This window comes from Cervus elaphus, chromosome 5, assembly GCF_910594005.1.
Source record: "Cervus elaphus chromosome 5, mCerEla1.1, whole genome shotgun sequence".
Taxonomy (NCBI): Eukaryota; Metazoa; Chordata; class Mammalia; order Artiodactyla; family Cervidae; genus Cervus; species Cervus elaphus.
Genome location: NC_057819.1, coordinates 60,390,353 through 60,414,527, shown reverse-complemented (window position 1 = coordinate 60,414,527; position 24,175 = coordinate 60,390,353). Strand labels below are relative to the sequence as shown.

At 39.7% G+C, this 24,175-nt stretch overlaps 1 long non-coding RNA gene across 1 annotated transcript in view; it reads right to left on the bottom strand.

Annotated features, from left to right (window-relative positions):
* Window positions 1–2,879: 2,879 nt before the first annotated feature.
* The window catches only part of LOC122694188, a 104,720-nt gene continuing 83,424 nt past the window's right edge, over window positions 2,880–24,175 (bottom strand). Inside the window, exons 2-4 of the long non-coding RNA XR_006341131.1 lie at window positions 8,403–8,460; window positions 4,415–4,494; window positions 2,880–2,976 (exon numbers count right to left, since the gene is read on the bottom strand). This is a non-coding gene — a long non-coding RNA (uncharacterized LOC122694188). The remainder of the gene's footprint in view (window positions 2,977–4,414; window positions 4,495–8,402; window positions 8,461–24,175) is intronic.

Below are 24,175 nucleotides of genomic sequence, written 5' to 3'. Positions count from 1 at the left end.
CACTCAGAGGATTCAAAATGCCCCAGAGCTCTCCTTTGGGCTCAAGGTGAGGCCAAGAAGGACGTTGCCTGAACCCCCACCCTTGCTTGGCCTGCCTCCTTCCCTGCCCTGTTTCTCTTTCTAGTTTCCCCTGAAGTACCTCCTTAATAAATCACTTGGCCCCAAATCTTCTTCTCTGAGGCTGTTTCTGGAAAGACTAAGCTAAGGAAGTAGCTCAAACCACTAATAAAACCATGCCATCTGCATTCCTTACTAATCTATAATCAGTAATCTATGTGTACATGCAATGCTCAAAAACAGAATTTTTCAGAATTAGTTTCTATTAACCAACTAGAATTTCACATAATTTGTTAATCACCTTCATACACCTCTCCCTCAAAGAGAATATAAAACTAAACATCCTGCCAGTGAATGTGAATATAAATGGAAAGTTAGAAGAGTACAAATAAGATTTAAAATACTTAGGTTTGCAGCAGTTTTGAAGCTTCTTCACTGAAAAAAAAATTAAGTCAAATTCCTTTCAAGTGATGTATTTTTTAAATAGTCTACAAATTATTTCATTAGGTCCCTTGAAAGACATTTGGCTCCTTTCAAATTAATATAGCAGTTGATCACCTAATAGGATTTAATTTTGATAGAGGACACACTATGAAAAGAGAGAAAAAGTCATGATAAATAGGAGCAGTTTTGAAAATGAGTAGTAAATGTTTTTTGACCCACTTCCAACTCATTAAAATCTTTCTGAATCCAACCTAAATCCTTGCCTCAGAACCTTAATAGCCTTTAGTCAGAAAATTGAATTAACTTTTGAATTTAACTTGTAAAGGTCAAAAGGAACATACTTCTAATGACAAAGGAAATTAAATATGTGCTATTTCATCTTCTATTGTTTAATACCTAATATATCATTTATCTGAAAATGAGAGGAAGATTTTTTTTGAGCAAAATAATGCCTATTTTTAACTAGAAAAATATGGTTATATTCCTTTTACGTTAACTCTATCTCCTTTCTTTGAAAACCAGATAAATATTCATATCTAATATGGGTTATAGTTTGAAATATAGGTTATCTTATATACAAGCAAGAGAAAATTGAAGAACAGTAGCAGTAATCTCCCTTAAGGTAAATCCAAAATATAAATCCCTTCATTCATTCCACAAACATTAGGTACCTAATATGTATCAAAGACATGTATAGTCCTGTTTGTTCATGGAATTTGGTCTGAAAGGGTTTTTTTCTCAGGTTTTTTTTTATCCTATTTGACTTCTTTTCAGTCAAAAATTGACACTGTTGCACAATCCATTCCTCTTGAAAGGATCTTCTCCCTAATGTTAATATCTAGAGAGAAACGAGACCTCTGAAATATTCATCCCTCCCGATTTCCGCCCATTTTTCCTAGTCTCCTTCTGCATCTTTCTTTTGTCCATCTCTAAATGTTGGCTTTCCCCACGAGTCAGTTCATGTGTGGCTGTTTACTTGGCTTCATCCACCCCCGACAAGCTGCTGACACCACACAGCCATTTCCAGTTTATATTAGTCTATGCTCTAGAGGTGTATTCTCAACTGTCCACCGCTCCAACCCAGAAACCTCAGACTCAAGGTATCCTCTCTTCTCACCAAAAAGTATGCAAAGGAAAAAAATTCCCCTTCCCTATCTTCCTAAGCCCATAAACTTCAACCCATTCATGACAAAACCTAGCTGCCTTAAATCAGAAAATCTCTTATCTGGACTACTTTAAGAGTACTTACCTGGTCTATTGTTCTCTAATTTCTCCTCCCCACCTTTCTGCCAAGTCAAAAATTGTGTGGTACAACCTAAATTATCAGTTATAAATCAGGTATGAACCATGTTAATCTTCACTTTAAAATCCTCATACTCCCTTGTTAAGTCAAAGCATAAAATCCTAACTCCTCAGTACAGTACACATTGTCTTACCCGTGCCTCTGCTGATGGACATGTAGGTTGCTTCCATGTCTTGGCTATTGTAAACTCTACTATGATAAACATTAGAGTGTATGTATCTTTTTGAATTACAGTTTTATCTGAGCCTGTGCCTAGTAGTGGGATTGCTGGGTCATAAGGTAGCTCTCGTATTAGTTTTTTATGGAACTTCTATACTGTTCAACAACTACACTCCAATAAAAAAAATGTTAAAAATAATAAATAAATACAGTCCACAGTGCTTTCCAATCTCATTCACTCTGGCTTTTAAGACTTGTAAATCCATGGCTGATTCATGTCAATGTATGACAAAAACCACTACAATATTGTAAAGTAATTAGCCTCCAACTAATAAAAATAAATGAAAAAAGAAAAAAAAAAAGATTTCTCTCCGTCCATCTCTATCACCCATTCAGCGGTTCTGAAATCACAGGCGTGGTCAAGCCTCTGTGTTTTCGTCCATAGAGTTCTCTCTTCCTGCCCTGCTGCCCTACACCACCTTGTATTTGACTCATCCATATAACTGAGAGCATCTTAAAAATAGGTACTGATTTTTATTCATTTTTGTACCTTCAGAACCTAGCTGAGTACTAGGATTCTCATGGATGTTCAATTGACATTGAATTCAAAACCATTTACAATGTGGTTTTCACTCTCCTTTTCTGTCTCATCTCCAACTTTTCACCCAATTCACCCAGTTTTCTAGTCATATAGACTATTCATCATGACTGAACAAGGCATGTTCTTTCATACTCTAAGTTCTTTGTTAGAAGCCTGTTCTTCCTCAAAGAATTAACTCAGTTTTAGACTAATCTTCTACATTCTAGATGTATATTTTCCTTAGTGATGTGAGGGTTTCTGCATCTTTTCTCTTCAGACATACCCAGGTAGAATTAATTATCATCCTTTTCAATAGCTAATTATTCATAAAACTTACCAGATTAAATCATATATGTGTATGTCTTGATCTCTCCTATTGAATCATAAGATATTTAGCTTGTCTCATTTGTATCTTCAGCACCAAGAATCTTGCCTGGTAAATTAAATTGAAAAACAGATTAGTTGGGGCATTGGATTCTCAAACACATAGTTCATTAGTTTGGCTGACATTAGAATTTCATGGGGAACTTTTAAAAAATACCAGTGACTCTGTCCCATCTCCAAATAGTCTTGCTTAATTGGTCTGGGAGAGATACAGCACTAGCATTATCGGCAGTGTTCCATGGCTGATTGACAGGGAATGTTGGCCAGGAATGGGAGCGGGCAGCCCCAGAGACATGAGAAAGGGTCGAATTATAGAGCTCCATGAATGCCAGCTCAAGGCAATTAAGGGCTAATTTGCTCTGGGGCCACATCATCCCTCACCATGGACTCTCCAATTGGTTGAGAATCTTGGGAGATTAAATGAATATGAGTTTTCCACGATCAATTCTACAGTGTCCTGAGGACCACTTACCTTTCTTTAGTCAATAGACACAATACTAAAAAGCACTCTCTCCCATCCTCTCTCTTTGTCTCACAACTCACTTGCTGCAAACTCAAACAAGTATTTCCTGGCTACTTATGGGAGTATTGGCTTTCGTCTCCATGGGAATATTTTAAGCACTAACTTGGGTTCTCAATCCTCTTTCCCTACATTAGCTCCTTCACCACCACAGTAGTCACTTGATGACCCCCACTTACAGCCTCAGATCTGCATCAGCTTCTGAGTCGTTTTGACAAGGACAACAATAATTGCAACAGCTTCAGCCTAATACTTAGCAGGCTATGGCATCCTGCCGCAAGACCAGCAGCCAAAACATTAAGTTCTAGGGACATGCCCCCAAGACTGTCTCAGCATCACTTATGACTCACACCTCGCCCACAAGGCTATCCTATCTGATAGTACCCCATTTGCCCTAGGAAGGACAGATCGATCTCAGGGGACCACAGATCCTGCCTTGCTTCTCCGACTACTCCGGTCACTACCCTGCAGACCCCATATTATGGTATGGTCCATCAGCTTCAAACCCGCCCTTCTCTGCTCTGTGATGCTGAGACTAGGACTCTGCAGACTGCATTTCTGTCTTGCTGGCTGGCTCTGTTAGACTCCTCCAATAGGGCTGCTGGAGGAGACTGCAGGGCTGGAGAAAGGGAAAGAGTCTGCTGCTTCCTGCTGTCTCTCCATGGGCTTTCTCTTCCTGACAGCAACAATCAACCATGCCTCTGCTGCACCCTGGCAGTTAATTCCAATTAATAGCAAATCCAGTTTGCAGTCTTTTTCCAATTTTATATGCCCACTCAGAGACACCAGCAGCAGCTTATGTCTTCTCTTTACAAATTCAGGTCCCAGGTCCACAGGGTCCCTCCTCTAACCATCCCAAAACCAGCCTTCTCCTCCAACCTCTAAGTTGTAATAACTCCAGCTCCTCCCTTGGCGTTCTCAGCCTCTCTCAGCCTCAGGGTTGATGGCTGCTGCCTGCAGTTGTTACCTTGGAGATAACTTCAGGTTGTCTTTTAGCCTTGTCAGTTCTTCAATCATTAATTAACAATTCTTTATGTTAAATTCTCACTGTGGGGGGAAAAAAAAACCAGTGTGATTCCTTCTTTTGATTGCACCCTCTTAGTACAGGCCTGGCTCAAACAGGCATATTTGCCTGAATTATGTCTCAGCTAGTTCTGTGCCTTGAAGCTCTCAGCTGTCCTCATTGCAATCTGCCTCTGTAACATGAACAAAAATGTTTCAATTGTAATATTCAATCCACCACTGATATAGTATAGTCATATACTATGGACTATTTGATTGGAATTTTATTTTCTAAATAATGATATTAGCAGCTTGCATTTTTAAGGAATAACAAATACAGCAAATAGACCATTAGCTTTTATAAAGAACATGCCCATGCATCTTCAAATTTTCCAATACTGTTGCCATCATAAGCACCTGGCTTCCTTTCCAGGGCCATCATTTGCATGTGGGATCAAATGGAAAAGGGCGAAGTACATAAAATGTGGATGCCAAAGTGAGCTAAACTCCCTCTCCAGCTAATCAACTCACCCATACCGTGTTTTTAATAGAGCACATGATGTAAAACTCTCAGAGTGCCTTAACTTGCCATTGATTTTTAGATTCATTCAATGGCAGTTGAATTTTCAAAGATAAACATAAAATCATCTACTTAATGAACATGAATTTGAGCAAACTCCAGGAGATAGTGAAGGACATAGGAGCCTGGCATGCTGCAGTCTATGGGATCGCAGAGTCATACACAATTAAGTGACTGAACAACAATAAAAGGCTATTAGCACTGCTATTTATTTAGCACTTAATGCATGATAATCACTATACTTACAGTATCTTAATACTGTACATACAGTATTTTATTTAGTCTTTACAAAAATTCTAGAAGTAATTCATATCATTATGTCTCTTATTATAGATGAGAAAACTGGGACACCAACAGGAAAAGTAACCTGCTGATCGCAAAGAACTTGTAAGTAACAAAAGTGGAATTCTGACTATAGAGCCCACATCTGTTGGCCATCCTTAATATGTTAGCTCTACATACACACTTTTCTTGTGAATGCACCTCTTATGGTAAAGGCTACATATTGTTTTTACCAATCAGATGGATAATTGTTTGCTTTTACAATGCTTAAGGAATTATCATTATATAATCCTTTCAAAACCTTTTATGATTTTGGATTGTAAACCTACTTTATTGTATATTACAGTACCCAGCTTATGAAAGTTCACTAGCAAATCAAGGCTTTTTAATGTAATGTATTTCCCAGGAGGAATTAAGTTTCCTGGGCCAGTCCACAAAACATGTAGAATTGTTCATCACATTTTTAGCAGTAAAATTAAGTAGAAAACAACAGAGTTGGCTTTTCCTTTTAAAATTATAAAATATATTTTAAAAATAATGAGCCGTTTTGAAAAGCCATGAAACTCAGCAGGGCTGTAGGAAGGCCAGGTATCTTCTGTGGGAGTGTGGGGATATAGGACAAACATGTGAAATGGGAGAGGATAGAAGTTATTCTGACGATAACCCTATATGCAAGACAGAAAAAGAGACACAGATGTATAGAACAGACTTTTGGACTCTATGGAAAAAGGTGAGGGTGGGATGATCTGAGAGAGTAGCATCGAAACATGTATATTATCAAGTGTGAAACAGATCACCAGTCCAGGTTGGATGCATGAGACAAGTGCTCAGGGCTGGTGCACTGGGAAGACCCAGAGGGATGGGATGGGGAGGGAGGTGGGAGGGGGCTTCAGGATGGGGAACACATGTAAATCCATGGCTGATTCATGTCAATGTATGGCAAAAACCACTACAATATTGTAAAGTAATTAGCCTCCAACTAAAAAAATAAATGAAAAAAAAAAAAGTTATTCTGACCACAAAGCCCCCAAGAGGGAAAATAATCATGCCATTATTCCCTATCTACCTGTCTATCCACCCTACCATTAGCATAGAGTATGTTCTTCCATAAGGAAAAAGGAGGTAAATTGGAGGTCATAAGCCTATCAGATAAATTTATCAGAGAGCCATATCACCAGCCAGTCATATAAAGAGAAGGGCATCAAAGTCAAGCTTAAAAGGAAAAAATGGCTCTGTCTCAGGTCCAGGAAGGTGATGGGTGTGAAGTAGAAAGGAAGTTCTTCTGAACAATTTTGTTACCAGAAGTCAAATGATAGGGAGAGGAGGTGCTTTAAAAGAAAAGCACTTTAGCTGTGATACCATCATAGATAAAAGCTGTGAAATAGATGAGCTGTAGGTATACTGGGCATATTGTTGGGACCATTCCTACATAGTCCTTTCAAGAATCACAATTATCTTTGGCTTCCCTTATTTAGTTGTTTAGATAAGATCTTGTTTCCAGGGAGACTTACTCAAAGATATTTTTGGCAAAATGCTACCAGTAAGAAATGAATCTAAATTGTTTAATTCTGAAGAGACTTTACATTTTTCATCTTTTTAATCTTTTAATTCATGTATTCATCCTGTCAGCAAGAGTTTATCATACACACTCTGTGGGGCACTGTCCTAGGTGCTAGAAGACACACCAGAGAAAAATACTGCCTCCAGAGAGTTTATATCTTAGTTTTACAATCATTTGAGAGTCATCTGCAAATAAATTAATGTCTAAAAAGTATTTTAATAAAGTGGAAAAGGATAAAGGATGCCATCCAGATAGCTATAGTATTAGCTGTCTTTAAAAGAAAATATGGATTCCCAGATAGATCAATAAATTTTCCTTTTCAAATGATATCAAGCAAATGTGACTTGTACAGTTTCTATTTGGCCTTATAGTTTTTGGCTTGTACATGTTTAGACCACTTAGAGCTGTTGTTTGAAGCACAAAGATAATGGACAAAGTAGATGTAAGAAAAGCAAAGTGTACACTGTAAGTAGAGTTTTGCCCTGACATTCTGCAGATTTCCTATTTTGAACCAAAAACTGAAACTTAACCTTTGAATGTGTTTTACAGAATTTAAAAAATTTCTACTTCATCAACTAGGTTCCAAATATTGTCAGTTGAACATATACCGGGAGACTTCTCTAAGTTTGTTGAGAGTTCTTAGTTCAGGGAATAAACATGAAACATAGGTTGCTACTGAGGAAATTGTCCAACACACAATTAGAAGAAAGAATACAATGCTCCCAGAAAAGGAAATGCTAAGATGTCAAAACCTCCTTCAAACAGAATCTTAAGGATAGAGCCCATCTATGCTGAATAGATTAAAAGAGCATTGAAAGAAGATGACTCCAGCTTTTAACAGATGTTTTTCTCTAAAGTAGATAATACAAGCCTATGAAATAAGCTATTAGATAATAAAATTTTAAGTAAAATCGAATGGTAAAATTCGGTCTGTAAACACTAGAAGTGAAATTTAATAAAAGTTGATTGATTTTGACTCTATTAATTCAGAATTTCAGATAATCTCATAAAAAATAAACTAATGTTAGCTCTTTGGTAATTTGGGGAGAAAGATCTTCTAGGTCAATATTTCTCAATGTTAATGTTCATAGGAATCATCTAGGGATCTTGTTAAATGCTTCCAGCAGCTCTGGGGTGGGGCCCTGAGTGTCTGCATTTTTACTGACTCCCTGCTGGCCCTTTGGGGGCTTCCCTGGTAGCTCAGCTGGTAAAGAATCTGCCTGTAGTGCAGGAGACCTGGGTTCAATCCCTGGTTTGGGAAGACCCTCTGGCGGAAACGGCTACCCACTCCAGTATTCTGGCCTGGAGAAATTCCATGGACTGTATAGTCCATTGGGTCACAGAGTCAGACACAACTGAGTGACTTTCACACATTGCTAGTACTTTGCTCCCAGTGCACAAAAGTACTTTGAGTAGCAAGGATCTAAGAAAATCAGTATAAGCCAGATTGTACAGAAAATAGCAAACCAAGAAAAAGCATATTTTCACAATATCATTGGGAATATCAAGTAGAAAAAAATGACTACTTACAAATGAGTCTTTGTTGTTCATTAAAACAGTTTTGGTAGGAGTTCAATGTGGTAACGTGCTGTAAGTGGATAAGTAGAATTAATTCACATTGTCAAAAAAATGAAAACAAAAAGATTTTCTTTAGAAATACTCTATCCCATTTTAACTCTAATTTCATTCATTTCTAGTGCTTTCATTTTAGTTAATGAATATGTGGAATTTTGACCACTAAAAGCAAAAGGAAATGGTATCTTTACCCATCTTCAATTCTTCTTGGGTTCATTTTCCCAACAAGTTTGAGAATTTCCCCACATATTTACTCATTTACTCAGGAGAAGCACACACAGACAGAGAAAAATACTGCTAAGAGCAAGTCCTAAAGTAACTAATTCAGAACAGATTCTAAGATGAGCCACTCCCACTCCACCCCAACCTGGTAAGATAAATAAACAACAAAATTGTTAAGGTAAATATTATGACATAACACTCACTATAAACATAATGCATCAAAAGCTCCAAAGTAGTATTTCCATGGGTCACCACCATGACTGACAATTATTAATTGAGATTGTCCAAAATCCTTTGGTGTGCCTTGGTCCCTACCACATTGCTGAAGCTATAGAGAAATAAGAATGAATGGTGACTGCACTTTCCTATTTCCAGGGAGTGTAAAGATATACACATTTTGTGGGTATCTGTCTTTAGTCACCAATGATGATCTTGTTTTCTGTGGTAAATAAATAGAAGCAGAGGCCAGGAGGACAGAGAGGAAGACGTAATGTCAGGAGCATGCAGGAAGGCACAGGATGCCTTCCTGGGGAAGAAACAAAAGGCACGGTTCCCTTTTCTCCACATCCTCTCCAGCATTGATTGCTTGCAGTTTTTTTGTTTGTTTGTTTGTTTTTATAATGACCATTCTGACCAGTGTGAGGTGATACCTCATTGTAGTTTTGATTTGCATTTCTCTAAAATTAGTGATGTTGAACAGCTTTTCATGTGTCTCTTGGCCATCTATACGTCTTCTTTCAAGAAATGTCTATTTAGATCTTCTGCCCATTTTTTAATTGGGTCATTGGTTGTTTTGATATTGGGTTGCATGAACTGTTTATGTATTTTAGAGATTAATCCCTTGTCAGTTGCTTCGTCTGCCCTCTTGCACGGTTGCTGGGAATGTAAATTGATACAGTGATTATGGAAAGCAGTATGGAGTTTCTTTAAAAAACTAAACATAGAACTAGCATAGGCCCCAACAATCCCACTCCTGGGCATATGCCCTGAGAAAACCATAATGTAAAAAGCCACTTGTACCCGCATGCTAATTGCAGCACCGTTTACAATAATCAGGACATGGAAGCAACCTAAATGTCCATAAATTGAGGAATGGGTAAAGAAAATGTGGTTTCTTGTTTAGTCACTCAGTCGTGTCTGACTCTGTGACCTATGGACTGTAGCCCACCAGGCTTCTCTATCCATGGAATTTTCCAGGCAAGAATGCTGAAGTGTGTTGCCATTTCCTTCTGAATATTACTCAGCCATGAAAAGGAATGAAACTGGGTCATTTGTAAAGATGTAGATGAACCTAAAGTCTGTCACACAAAGTGAAATAAGTCAGAGAAAAACAAATGTTGTATTAATATATTAACACATATATGTGGAATATAGAAAAAAACTGGTACAGATGAACCTATTTGCAGGGCAGGAATAGAGACAGATGTAGAGAACAAAGACGTGGACACAGTGGGGAGAAGGGAGGGTGGGACTCACTGGGAGATTAGGACTGAAACATACACGTGACCATGCGTAAAACAGATAGCTGATGGGAGCCTGCCGTATAGCACGGGAAGCTGACCTGGGGCTCTGTGATGAGCCAGACGGGCGGGATTGGGTGTGAGTGTGGGAAGGAGGTTCAAGAGGGAGGAGATGTATGTAAACATACACTCACTTCACTGTACAGCAGAAATGCAGCATTGTAAAGCATTTATGCTCCAGTAAATATAAACAGAGTAATATTTTTTTTAGAGAAACAAAAGATAGGAAAATGAAGGAAAAAGAGAAGTGTAGAAATGCAATATTAAAGCAGCAGAAAAAGAAAGCAGAAAGGAAGGAGATACTGAGAAGTTAGAAGCACTTTCAAAGCCAAACTTTTAACCACATAACCTACTTGCATTGGACCCTGGAGAAGAAGAATTTCCCACATATAATACTGGTATCACCCAACATGGCAGACACATTCCTAAGCACAAGCATGGGATGGAAAGTATTTTCCTGTTCTGAAGATGATTAAACAATCAAATAATAATTGACTACCCTACATCAGATGTCATGTTTGCTAAGCAAGATTTCTTTTACCTACGAGGAAAAAAAGTAAAGCAATCTAATATAAGCACTGCAATAAACTTGACATTTGTATTTCTCATTATAAATGAATTAAGTTGGCATGGATGGAAAAAAGAAAGAGGTGAGGAAGGGCAAAAAGGCAGAGGGAGAGCCCTGCGCTAAACCACAGCTTGAGCTGTCCTTCTTGAGAATAACTAGAACACAGAAACCAGGATTCATCAAAGTTTCACCTTGGTAGACCCAGCTGCACAAAGTGGGAGCTAAATTGAATACCAGATGAACAGAATCAGAGCAGAAGTCAAAAGAAACCTACTGAGCATAAGAGAGGAATTTGAGAGGGAGACAAATAGGGGGAAAATGACACAGAGATCAAAATCGGAAGGCAAAGGGAACTGAGACTGGAGAAGAAAGCATGACAGAAGGCAAGCTGTAAATAAGGATGAACTTCAGAGAACTCTTTTTATGTGGTCTCAGTGAGGTTCCTAGAGCTCAGAATGAACCTGAAGGGAGAGACCCAAACCTAACACTGAGGGGTCTTTTATTCCCCGCCTACTGACTTCCAAGACTTCACAGGATGTACAAACCCCTTCCAGCTGGCAGGGATGGCTGCTCTTGTGTGTGTGTGTTGGGGGGCCGGGGGGAACAGGCTTGCCAAGCTCTGCATCTCTCTTGACTCCAGTTCACGTGCTAACTCCGTCGGAAATAACACTGTGCTGTGCTTAGTCACTCAGTCGTGTCCAGCTCTTTGTGACCTCATGGACTGTAGCCCACCAGGCTTCTCTGTTTGTGAGGATTCTCCAGGCAAGGATACTAGAATGGGTGGCCATGCCCTCCTCCAGGGAATCTTCCCAACCCAGGGATCCAACCCAGATCTCCTGCATTGCAGGCAGATTCTTTATCAGCTGAGCACAAGGGAAGCCCAAGAATGTTGAAGTGGGTAGCCTGTCCCTTCTCCAGAGGAACTTCCCGACCCAGGAATCTCACCAAGGTCTCCTGAATTGTAGTCAGATTCTTTATCAGCTGAGCTACCAGGGAGTATCACAGGGGACCATGTAAAAGTAGATGAGGCAGAAAAGCAACTAAGGCCCTTAAGATGCCTTAGTAAGTCACGTGTCACGTGTTCTAACAACTGAAATGATTGTTGCATGTGGAAGGGTGGGGTCTGTTTCAAATAAAAGAAAAGGAAGCATCCAGGCCTATTAAGGTATTTCTTTGAGCCATGCTCTTCCAGGAAGTAGACCTTCCAAGAATTATGCTGGGAATTAGAAAAGGTCCTCCTCTCAGCCTATGCAGAAGTTGGATAATTCACACTGCTACTTCTTTCTCTCATCTTCAGTAAGGGGCACTCATGACTGATGTTCCTTAAAGAAGGAAATGAACTGTCTCAACCCTTAGCAGGTGAGCGCTGACGGGTATTTCTGGAAGTTGCTCAGTGTTTTATTTTTTCTTAGTAGTTCTTACTAGTCACTAGAAATCCACACCTGAAGACATCAGTTTCTGCTCACCCTCCACCCTCTCATTAATAATGCAATCCTGTGCTTTGACCGACCTTTGTACCTCTTCTTAGTAACTAATATCTGCTGGTGAATTGAAAATACAGGTCCTCTTCAGTCCTGAGAAAGACATTCCCTGAAAATGCACTAAAATAAAGTACTCGTATAAGCAGAATGCTCTTATAAATCTCAGTATTTATGTCTTTAATACCCACCAAGTGATCTGGTACTAAAAATAACACTTGATCTTTACAAGCACAAATGGCAAAGTCAACAATGAAAACCATACATAGGTCTCAAGAGAAAAGTTGCAAAGAGAAGTGAGAACTCTGTTCCCTAGAGTTTTTCCTAAGCAGAGGTGTGAAGACAGGAAACATTTTCTTTGACCTCTGCCTGTCTTATTTTTCTAGTCCTTCTACCATGATGCCCGCTTCCTCCCAGTTTCCATTGCTCTACCTGTAATCACTGCCCAGAGTACATCACTCTGTTGGAGCAGTTCAGTTTGGGTAGCCCTTCCCCAGATAATTTCCTGTTTATATGCAGGATATGGGGCAACAACAAGGTTGAAATCAACACAACCACCTACAGACAAAATTCTGATGAAATGAAGTATCCCAACCTCAACATAAGGATTCTATGCTATAGAAGTCAGAATGGTGTTTACTCTTAGAGGAACAGTTAGAGACTGGAAGGGGGCATGAGCCTCAGGGGTAGTTTCCTAGGTATTGAAAATTTTGATCCAGTGCTAGTTCCACTGGGTATTTTCAGTTTGTGAAAACCCACTGAGTAAAACACTTAGAATATATGGGCTTTTTAAAATATGTTAAATGTTATAGAACATGTTAAAATAGAATGACCTTAGGAATGACACACTGCAGGAGATTGAGAGGTTCAGATCTCAAAATACAATCAACGTAACCTTGGTATTTTAAGAAAAAATATTCTGAACAAAAAGTGGAATAACATTTGACAATGTTATTAATACAAATCCCTTATAAATATTATTAAAAGTATTTCACAAAATATATTTCCCTTACTTGGAAGCATCTTTTAAAAAGGTTTTCACCATTTCTAAATGGGCTTTCAATGTCTCAGTCTAAAAGGTGTCTGTTGGGCGTCCAGTGTTAAAGACTGGTGCTTCCACTGCAGGGGGCAGAGGTTCAATCTCTGATTGGGGAACTAAGATCCCACATGCCTCGCAGCATGGTCAAAAAATAAAATAATAAATAAATAAAAGGTGTCTGTTGGAAAGGAGCTGAGAAATGTCACCAGCACTGTCCCAAGAATATAACAAGCACTGCAAAATCAGGCTGTAATGCTAGCAGGTCACTAGTTGAAGAGAGTGCTTTCCTGGTGGCTCAGATGGTAAAATGTTTTCCTGCAAGCCAAAGACTCAGGTTCAACCCCTGGGTTGGGAATATCCCCTGGAGAAGGGAATGGCTACCCACTGCAGTATGCTTGCCTGGAGAATTCCATGAAATGAGGAGCCTGATGGGCTACAGTCCATGGGGTTGAAAAAGAGTTGAACACAGCTGATTGGATCATCAGTCTCATCAGTTGATTGGATCATCCAACCAATTCTTGCTCAGATTCCATACTTAGCAACTCAATGATAGAGAGGAAAAAACTTAATTTTATTGCTCTAAGTGAAAAATGTTCTAATTTTACATATATCTCCTTGGAATCACAAACTTTTTTTTCAATCTGTGGACACTTTCTAATCCAAAAATATTAATGAAACTCTTCAGTAGCTCAGTCGTGTCAGACTGAGCAACCTCATGAACCTCAGACTCTTTGCAATCTCATGAACCATAGCACACCAGGCCTCCCTGTCCATCACCAGCTCCCAGAGTTTACCCAAACCCATGTCCATTGAGTCGGTGATGCCATCCAGCCATCTCATCCTGTCATCCCCTTCTCCTCCTGCCCTCAATCTTTCCCAGCATCAGGGTATTTTCCAATGAGTCAGTTCTTCCCATCAGGTGGCCAAAAGTAATGGAGTATCAGCTTAAGCATCAGCACTTCCAATGAATATTCAGGATTAATTTCCTTTAGGACTGACTGGTTTGATCTCCTTGAAGTCCAAGGGAATCTCAGGAGTCTTCTCCAACACCACAGATTACCTTTGTCAGCAAAGTAATCTCTCTGCTTTTTAATATGCTGTCTAGGTTTTTCATTGCTTCTCTTCCAAGGAGCAAGCGTCTTGTAATTTCATGGCTGCAGTCACCATCTGCAGTGCTTTTGGAGCCCAAGAAAATAAAGTCTGTAATCATTTCCACTGTTTCCCCATCTATTTGCCATGAAGTGGTAGGACTGGATTAGTTTTCTGAACATTGAGTTTTCAGCCAGCTTTTTCACTCTCCTCTTTCACTTTTATCAAGAGGCTCTTTATTCTTCTTCACTTTCTGCCATAAGGGTGATGTAATCTGCGTAAATGAGGTTATTGATATTTCTCCCAGCAATCTTGATTCCAGTTTGTGCTTCATTCAGCCTGGCATTTCACATGATATATTCGGCATAAAAGTTAAATAAGCAGGGTGACAATATATAGCTTTGATATACTCTTTTCCCAAATTAGAACCAGTCTGTTGTTCCATGTCCAGTTCTAATTGTTGATTCTTAACCTACATATAGATTTCTCAGGAGGCAGGAAAGGTGGTCTGGTATTCCCATCTCTTGAAGAAATTTCCACAGTTTGTTGTGATCCACACAGTCAAAGGCTTTGGCATAGTCAATAAAGCAGAAGTAGATGTCTTTCTGAAACTTTCTTGTTTTTTCAGTGATCCAAGGGATGTTGGCGATTTGATCTCTGCTTCCTCTGCCTTTTCTAAATCCAGCTTGAACATCTGGAAGTTCATGGTTCAGGTACTGAAGCCTGGTTTGGAGAATTTTGAGCAATACTTTGCAAGCATGTAAGACGAGTGCAATTGTGCCGTAGTTTGAACATTCTTTAGCATTGCCTTTCTTTGGGATTGGAATGAAAACTGACATTTTTCAGTCCTATGGCCACTGCTGAGTTTTCCAAATTTGCTGGCATATAGAGTGCAGCACTTTCACAGCATCATCTTTCAGGATTTGAAATAGCTCAACTGGAATTCCATAACCTCCACTTGCTTTGTTCATAGTGTTGCCTCCTAAGGCCCACTTGACTTCGCATTCCAGGATGTCTGGCTCTAGGTGAGTGATCACACCATTGAGATTATCTGGGTCATGAGATCTTTTTTGTACAGTTCTTCTGTGTATTGTTGTCATCTCTTCTTAATATCTTCTGCTTCTGTCAGGTCCATACCATTTCTGTCCTTTATTGTGCCCATTTTGCATGAAACATTCCCTTGGTATCTCCAATTTTCTTGAAGAGATCTCTAGTCTTTCCTATTCTATTGTTTTCCTCTATTTCTTTGCATTGATCACTGAGGAAGGCTTTCTTATCTCTCATTGCTATTCTTTGGAACTCTGCATTCAAATGGGAATATCTTTCCTTTTCTCCTTTGCCTTTTGTGTCTTTTCTTTTCACAGCTGTCTGTAAGGCCTCCTCAGACAACCATTTTGCCTTTTTGCATTTCTTTTTCTTTGGGATGGTCTTGATCACTGCCTCCTGTACGACATCATGAATGTATGTCTGTAGTTTAGGCATAGTTTAGGCACTCTATCAGATGTAATCCCTTGAATCTATTTGTCACTTCCACTGTGTGATTGTAAGGGATTTGATTCAGGTCATATCTGAATGGTCTAGTGGCTTTCCCTACTTTCTTCAATTTCAGCCTGAATTTGGCAATAAGGAGTTCATGATCTGAGCCACAGTTGCTCCTGGTCTTGTTTTTACTGACTGTATAGTGCTTCTCCATCTTTGGCTGCAAAGAATATAATCAATCTGATTTTGGTATTGAACATTTGGTGATGTTCACGTGTAGAGTTTTCTCTTGTGTGGTTGGAAGAGGGTGTTTTCTATGACCAATGTGCTCTCTTGGCAAAATTCTGTTAGCTTTTGCTCTGCTTCATTCTGTACTCCAAGGCCAAATTTGCCTGTTACTCCAGGTATCTCTTGACTTCCTCCTTTCAAGTAGTAGTTATAATAACTTCCCAAGGGGTGTGGTCACCAAGCTGGGGCACAAATCCATCCCTCTGGAAAAGCACATCCAGCAAAGCATTGTCAAGCACTGGGACATGTTGTTCCCTGCCTGCGGAGATGTGTACGCTGGATCCCTTTCTCTTTGGGGAGCTGCCTGCTTTCTCCATGAATGGGAATGTTTGTGAGTCCTACTGTGTATCAGCTATAACAGAGTGTCATATTGAAGCAATTAAAACACGTTTTGATATTCAGAGTGATTTTTAACTTATTTTTCAGTAGAGATATAATCAACATACAACATTATATTCATTTCAAGTGTGCAAAATAATGATTTGATATTTGTTTATATTTCAAAATGGACACCACAATCAGTCTAGTCCACATGTCACCATTCACAGTTACAGAATTTTTTTTTTCTTGTGGTGAGAACTCTTAAGATTTAATTTCTTAGTAACTTTCAAATATGCAGTAGTGCATTATTAGCTACAGTCACCATGCTGTGCCTATCACCTCACACTTGTTAGAATAGTGAATATCAAAAAGACAAGAAGTAGCAGGTGCTGGTGAGGATGTAGAGAAAAGAGTGTAATGTTGGTGGGAATACAAACTGGTGTAGCTGCTGTGGAAAACAGTATGGAGGTTCCTCAAAAATTAAAAATAGAGCTACCCCATGATACAGCAATTCCAATTCTGGATATTTATCAGAAGGTGAAAACAATAACCTGAAAAGATACAGGCACACCCATGTTCCCTGCTGCATTGTGTACGATCACCAACACGTGGAAGCAACATAAATGTCTATGGACAGAGGAATAAAGAAATTGAGATACACACACAGAAATATTATTTAGCCATAAACATAATGAAATCTGGTCATTTGTGACAATAATGGGTGGACCTATAGGGTATTACACAAAATGAAATGAGTCAAAGGAAAACAAATACCACATGTAGGTGGAATCTAAAGAAAGGAAACCAACTGATCTATACAGACAGCAGATTGGTAGTTGCCCGTGGTGGGGAGAAATGGGTGGAGGAAGTATAAAAGGTACAGAGGGATCTTATGGTGAGTTCTTAGAGAAATCTTCAAAGCGATTTGTTATAAACTTCATTCCTCTTGAACAGTGACTACACTGGCAGTACTTTAGCCTCAAGAATTTGAATAGGTGCTTTGTATCAGTCTTACATCCAGGGCGCCTAACACACTTCATAATACCCATCAATTTAATGGGATTTGATAATTCTGAGAAAGAATCACAAACCACTGACAGGGAGAAGCACCTGCTAACAATTGTAAAGGGACACATTGAAAAGCAATTTTAAATATTTAAAATACAGAAGCTTTCAGAATTCATCACTCATATGTTTATATGGTTTCTAAAAGTACAATCTATTTTTTAATCTACCAAATCAAAATTCCTTATAGTTATATTTACTTAACTCATTTTTATTTTTCTTCAATCTTCCTTGTGCTCTGAAATAGAAATATTGTAGCTTATATATTTCATACAGATATTTCAAATATGAATTTTCCATTCAGAGGAAATCTTGTGCCTTCCCAATGGGGAGAAAATCCAGCATCAAATTTATACCATTATTTGAAACACACCTAAAATGTTCTGCCGTGTTGATCATACACTCCTCAGCGATCATGAAGAAAACTTTCCCAGAAACTTTACGTCCAGCATTACAATGTTTCTAAGTTCATATTTTCTCATACTTTGTTCTTCTACGCTTGACAAGGGAAAAATATCAACTGCTCTCCTGGAGCAACCTTGGAAAATATATATAAGAAATCAACATCAATTGATGCCTAGACACAAGTTGAAGTCATTCACATCTGGAGATGAGGAAAAAGCAAGAAATAAAAATATCTTATTTCAGTGTCTTGAGTTTTCATTTTTCTTTTGCCTTCAGTTACAACTAAGCAAACTATTTGCCTAGAAACCACCTCCGCCCAATAATCTCACCCAGAATACAACTAACTTCCCTGGCTGATATGACATAGCAAAGCCAGATTGAAGAAGCAAGGGAAAAGATGAAATGTGCAATCTCATATCTTTGAGTAAAAGAGAGAAAAAGAAGGAAAAAGTTCCCTAGGAAATTTACAGAGCACATGGGAAAAAAGAAAATGTAGCATTCTGTTCACATGCAGAGTTATTTAATGCTGAGTAGTCTCCACCCTGAAGCACAGACTTCTTTTTTCCCCTAACTACTTTAGCAATCATTCTTTTGACACAATAATTATGAATGAATGTTTCCTCATATTATCAAAAGGTTTTTTTCTTTCTGTATAAGTAGATCAGCTAATTCAAATTATGAAATTGCCTATGCAGTACAGTGGTTCTCAACCAAAAACAATTTTGTTCCCCAAGAGACATTAGACAATGTCTGGAGACATTTTGTATTGTCACAACTTGAGGAAGGGAGGGCAGTATTACTAGCATCTAGTGAATGGAGGTCAAGGATGCTGCTAAATATCCTGCAATAAACAGTGGAGCCTCCTCTCACTCCCAACTCCCCAAAAAAGAATTATTGGGGCCAATAATTCTTAATTATTATAATGACAATAAACATTCCTGGTCATATACCTACCTAGAGAATGTGTGGGGTACTTGCATGCAGTGGACATCGAGATGGGGATGCCCAAATCCCCTTCAAGGGAGACACTGTTGTCCTACTTGCTGGGAATGCTGTCAGCAAAGGACCCTTAGTTGCTAGCTTCTTCAAGATTTGCCTCAGTGGCAGAGACCTTCCACAGCCAAGGCCAGGTTCTTTCAAGAGTGGACCACATCCAAAGACTGCTTGTAGCAGTCATATAAAGGCCTGACCATTTCAGCTCCCCAAGGGACAACTCTGATAGTAGAAATGCCAGAGCTCTCCTGAGAGGTCTGGCTAGCGTTTCAATTCAACTTTGCCCTCTGCCCATATCTACTCCTTCCACACTTAGTGACGCCTAATGTACATCCTTCACTCCCGTCTCTTACTCAGCATCTGTTTCTGGAGAACCCAACCTGTGACAAGGCTAGTTTGGATGGGAAGCCTCTGAGCAAAAGAAATTTGGTAGAAATAGATTCCTCTAACACTCCACATAGGAAATTACCAGAATATTTGTGGAGCCCACAAAACCCTCTTGGGAAGAATCTGAGAGAAGAAATCAGGGGACGTTGGCTCTGTCTTAAGGCAGAGGACTATGCTACAGTAGCAAGTTAAAAATACCCTGCTGCTGCTGCTGCTAAGTCGCTTCAGTCGTGTCCGACTCTGTGCGACCCCATAGACGGCAGCCCACCAGGCTCCCCCATCCCTGGGATTCTCCAGGCAAGAACACTGGAGTGGGTTGCCATTTCTTCTCCAATGCATGAAAGTGAAAAGTGAAAGTGAAGTTGCTTAGTCATGTCCGACTCTTAGCGATTCCATGGATTGGAGCCTACCAATACCCTAGAGATGTTAAAAATGGCTCATTTAGAGTAAAAAAAAAAAAAATTAGAGTAATTTTCAAAACCCAAAGTGCCTTCTAGACAATGACAGAAGACTTCCTCTGAATTCAATCATAAACTTTAAAAACAAACCATAAAATGCAGTGCTGTGTTGGTGAAAAAGAAGATGGGAGTTGAATCCTGAGATTCCAGACTGCTCTTCCTCACCTCTCACTGTTATGAGTCCAAGTTTGGTCTGCTTGCCACACAACAGGCCAATAATCTGGAAACGAGGTGCTGAGGCAAGGAACAGCAAACATGATTCAGAAAGCCAAATAGCCCAAGAAGATGGCAGACTGGAATCCTAGAGAACCATCTTATTAGGGTCTTGAGGCTAGTTTTTTAATAGAACAGAGAGGGGGAGGAGGTGAGGAAATAAAGTTAAAAGGCCGTAAGTCTTGTAAAATATCTTCTGGTTTGGCCAGCCTTGGGACAGGGATGGGGAGTGGGGGTGTTAATTTCTTCTTTCCTCCAGCTATTCACAGGTGGGCAGTGTCAGGGTGTTTCCCTGTGAGATGAACAAAGGCACTTTAACATTCAGGCAAGGGGCAGGGTTCCCTAAGACAGGCCATTAGGTATGCTTATAGCTATTCCAGCTGAGCTATTTCAAATCCTAAAAGATGGTGCTGTGAAAGTGCTGCACTCTATATGCCAGCAAATTTGGAAAACTCAGCAGGGGCCACAGGATGGGAAAAGGTCAGTTTTCATTCCAGTCCCAAAGAAAGACAATGCCAAAGAATGCTCAAACTACCACACAGTTGCACTCATCTCACACACTAGCAAAGTAATGCACAAAATTCCCCCAGCCAGGCTTCAACAGTACCTGAACCGTGAACTTCCAGATGTTCAAGCTGGATTTAGAAAAGGCAAAGGAAGCAGAGATCAAACTGCCAACATCTGTTGAATCACTGAGAAAGCAAGAGCATTCCAGAAAAACATCTACTTCTGCTTTATTGACTACGCCAAAGCCTTGGATCACAACAAACTGTGGAAAATTCTTCAAGAGATGAGAATACCAGGCCACCTTACCTGTCTCCTGAGAAATCTGTATGCAGGTCAAGAATCAACAATTAGAAGTGGACATGGAACAACAGACTGGTTCCAGATTGTTAAAGGAGTACATCAAGGCTGTGTATTGTCACCCTGCTTATTTAACTTAAGTGCAGAGTACATCATGCGAAATGCTGGGCTGGATGAAGAACAAACTGGAATCAAGATTGCCAATAACCTCAGGTATGCAGATGACATCACCCTAATGGCAGAAAGCGAAGAAGAACTAAAGAGCCTCTTGAGGAAATTGAAAGAGAAGAGTGAAAAAACTGGCTAAAAGCTCAACATTCAGAAAACTAAGATCATGGCATCTGGTCCCATCACTTCATGGCAAATAGGGAAACAATGGCAACAGTGACAGACATTATTTTGGGGGCTTCGAAATCACTGCAGATGGTGACTGCAGCCATGAAATTAAAAAACACTTGCTCCTTGGGAGAAAAGCTATGACAAGGCTAGACAGCAAATTAAAAAGCAGAAATATTACTTTGCTGACAATGGTCCATCTAGTCAAAGCTATGATTTTTCCAGTAGCCATGTACAGATGTCAGAGGTAGACTATAAAGAAAGCTGAGTGCCAAAGAATTGATGCTTTTGAACTGTGGTGTTGGAGAAGACTCTTAAGAGTCCCTTGGACTGCAAGAAGATCCAACCAGTCAATCCTAAAGAATATCAGTCCTGAATATTCATTGGAAGGACTGAGGCTGAAGCTGAAACTCCAATACTTTGGCCACCTGATGCAAAGAATTGACTCCTTAGAAAAGACCCTGATGCTGGGAAAGATTGAAGGCAGGAGGATAAGGGTAAGACAGGATGAGATTGTTGGATGTCATCACCGACTCTATGAATATGAGTTTGAGCAAGCTCTGGGAGATAGTGAAGGACAAGAAAGCCTGGTGTACTGCAGTCCATGGGTTCACAGTCAGACATGACTGATCGAATGAACAGAACTGATAGCTACAGACAGCATCCTTTTAGTCATTATATCAACAAAAGCAATGGAAAGCAAACATTAAAGAAGTAAATCCAACATGATGTTACATTTTGTTCTTCACTGTTACATAATCACCTAGACTGAGTCATCTCTGACCTCAAATTCACATCCTAAAGATGAGAGTACAACCAGAGATCCATTTCTGATTGGCTGGCGGTTCCAAAACTCTAGTGGGAGACAGCCCTCTGCACCTTAAAGGGGAATGAACCCATGAACCACAAGGCAATGAACCACAGCTACTTTCCACAGTCAATCATCCCAACTTGCCTGAACCATAAAACCTCGATTTGCACAAATGATTTTAATCTGTGAGAAATAAAAATATTAAATATATTGATTTTCAGGAGAGGATGGGCTGCAGAAACTCTTTGAAAGTTATTTGAAACTGAATGAAGACTTTGCACATGATGGCGTTCAAAGAACTGCATTTTATGGGTCATTGTAACTTGTATTCTTATGGAAACTCATTTTTCAAACTGTATTTTCTATATCTTTGGTTGAGCAGGTAGGCAATTATCTTTGACAGATGACTCCAGCTTTTACAATGCAAAACACTTCTACAAATTGTATTTTAAATGAATCATCATAAAGATAAGCATAAGCTTTTGCAATTGCCAGTTACAAAATATTTAATGTCAGTGAGATATTCAATAAGTGAGTAGGTAACAATGAGAAGAAATACACATGAATGTTTATTAAGCAGTGTCAACCATGCAAAACAGAGAAAACAGAGATCTTTTAGCATGTAGTGTCTTACAGACATCTCCAAAGCAAATCTGGTAAATATCAACCCTACTCCAATATTCAGTTGTCCTAAGTACATTACATTGACACAGCCATAAATGTAACCATAAACCTAACACTGTGGGGCTTGAGGTTCAATCAGGATAATATTTTTGGCAACATGCCTGACCTTACAGGGTCATAGGCATGCAAAAGCATCCCTGTAGAGACCTGGATTTCCCCAGCTCAGGGTGATGAGTAAGGGGTCCAGTTGGAAAGAAGAGATGTCTAAAGAAAATAGACCACCATCATAGAACCTAGATCCCACTAGAAAGGATACAAGCAGAGGAACAAAGAAAGAAACAAACGCTTTGCTGGGGACAGAGGACAGCTAGGCAACCATCCTAGAAAGGCTGCTATAGATAATAAAGAGGAAGATCTCACTTAAAGAATGGGACCACTAAAGATGATAGCCTCTGAAAAGATAAAGCTAGTCAGGAGTTTCTTATCAGGGAGTCTGAACCACATGGATATACCAGATAAAATTAGGTCTCATTAAGATTATGGCATCTGGTCCCATTCAGTTCAGTTCAGTTCAGTCACTCGGTCGCGTCCAATTCCTTGCGGCCCCATGAACCACAGCACACCAGGCCTCCCTTTCCATCACCAACTCCTGGAGTCCACCCAAACTCATATCCATCGAGTTGGTGATGCCATCCAACCATCTCATCCTCTGTCACCCCCTTCTCCTCCTGACTTCAATCTTTCCCAGCATCGGGGTCTTTTCAAATGAGTCAGCTCTTTGCATCAGGTGGCCAAAGTATTGGAGTTTCAGCTTCAGCATCAGTCCTTCCAATGAATACCCAGGACTAATCTCCTTTAGGATGGACTAGTTGGATCTCCTTGCAGTCCAAGGGACTCTCAAGAGGCTTCACCAACACCACAGTTCAAAAGCATCGATTCTTTGGGGCTCAGCTTCCTTTACAGTCCAACTCTCACATCCGTACATGACCACTGGAAAAACCATAGCCTTGACCAGACAGACCTTGTTGACAAAGTAATGTCTCTGCTTTTTAATATGCTGCCTAGCTTGGTCACAACTTTCCTTCCAAGGAGTATGCGTCTTTAATTTCATGGCTGCAATCACCATCTGCAATGATTTTGAAGCCCCAAAAAATAAAGCCAGCCACTGTTTCCCCATCTTTGCCATGAAGTGATGGGACTGGATGCCATGATCTTAGTTTTCTGAATGTTGAGCTTTAAGCCAACTTTTTAACTCTCCTCTTTCACTTTCATCAAGAGGCCCTTCAGTTCTTCTTCAGTTTCTGCCATAAGGGTGGTGTCATCTGCGTATCTGAGGTTATCGATATTTTTCCCAGCAATCTTGATTCCAGCTTGTGCTTCTTCCCGCCCAGCGTTTCTCATGATGTACTCTGCATATGAGTTAAATAAGCAGGGTGACAATATACAGCCTTGTTGTACTCCTTTTCCTATTTGGAACCAGTCTGTTGTTCCATGTCCAGTTCTAACTGTTGCTTCCTGACCTGCATACAGGTTTCTCAAGAGGCAGGTCAGGTGGTCTGGTATTCCCATCTCCTTCAGAATTTTCCATAGTTTATTGTGATCCACACAGATCATGGCATCCAGTCCCA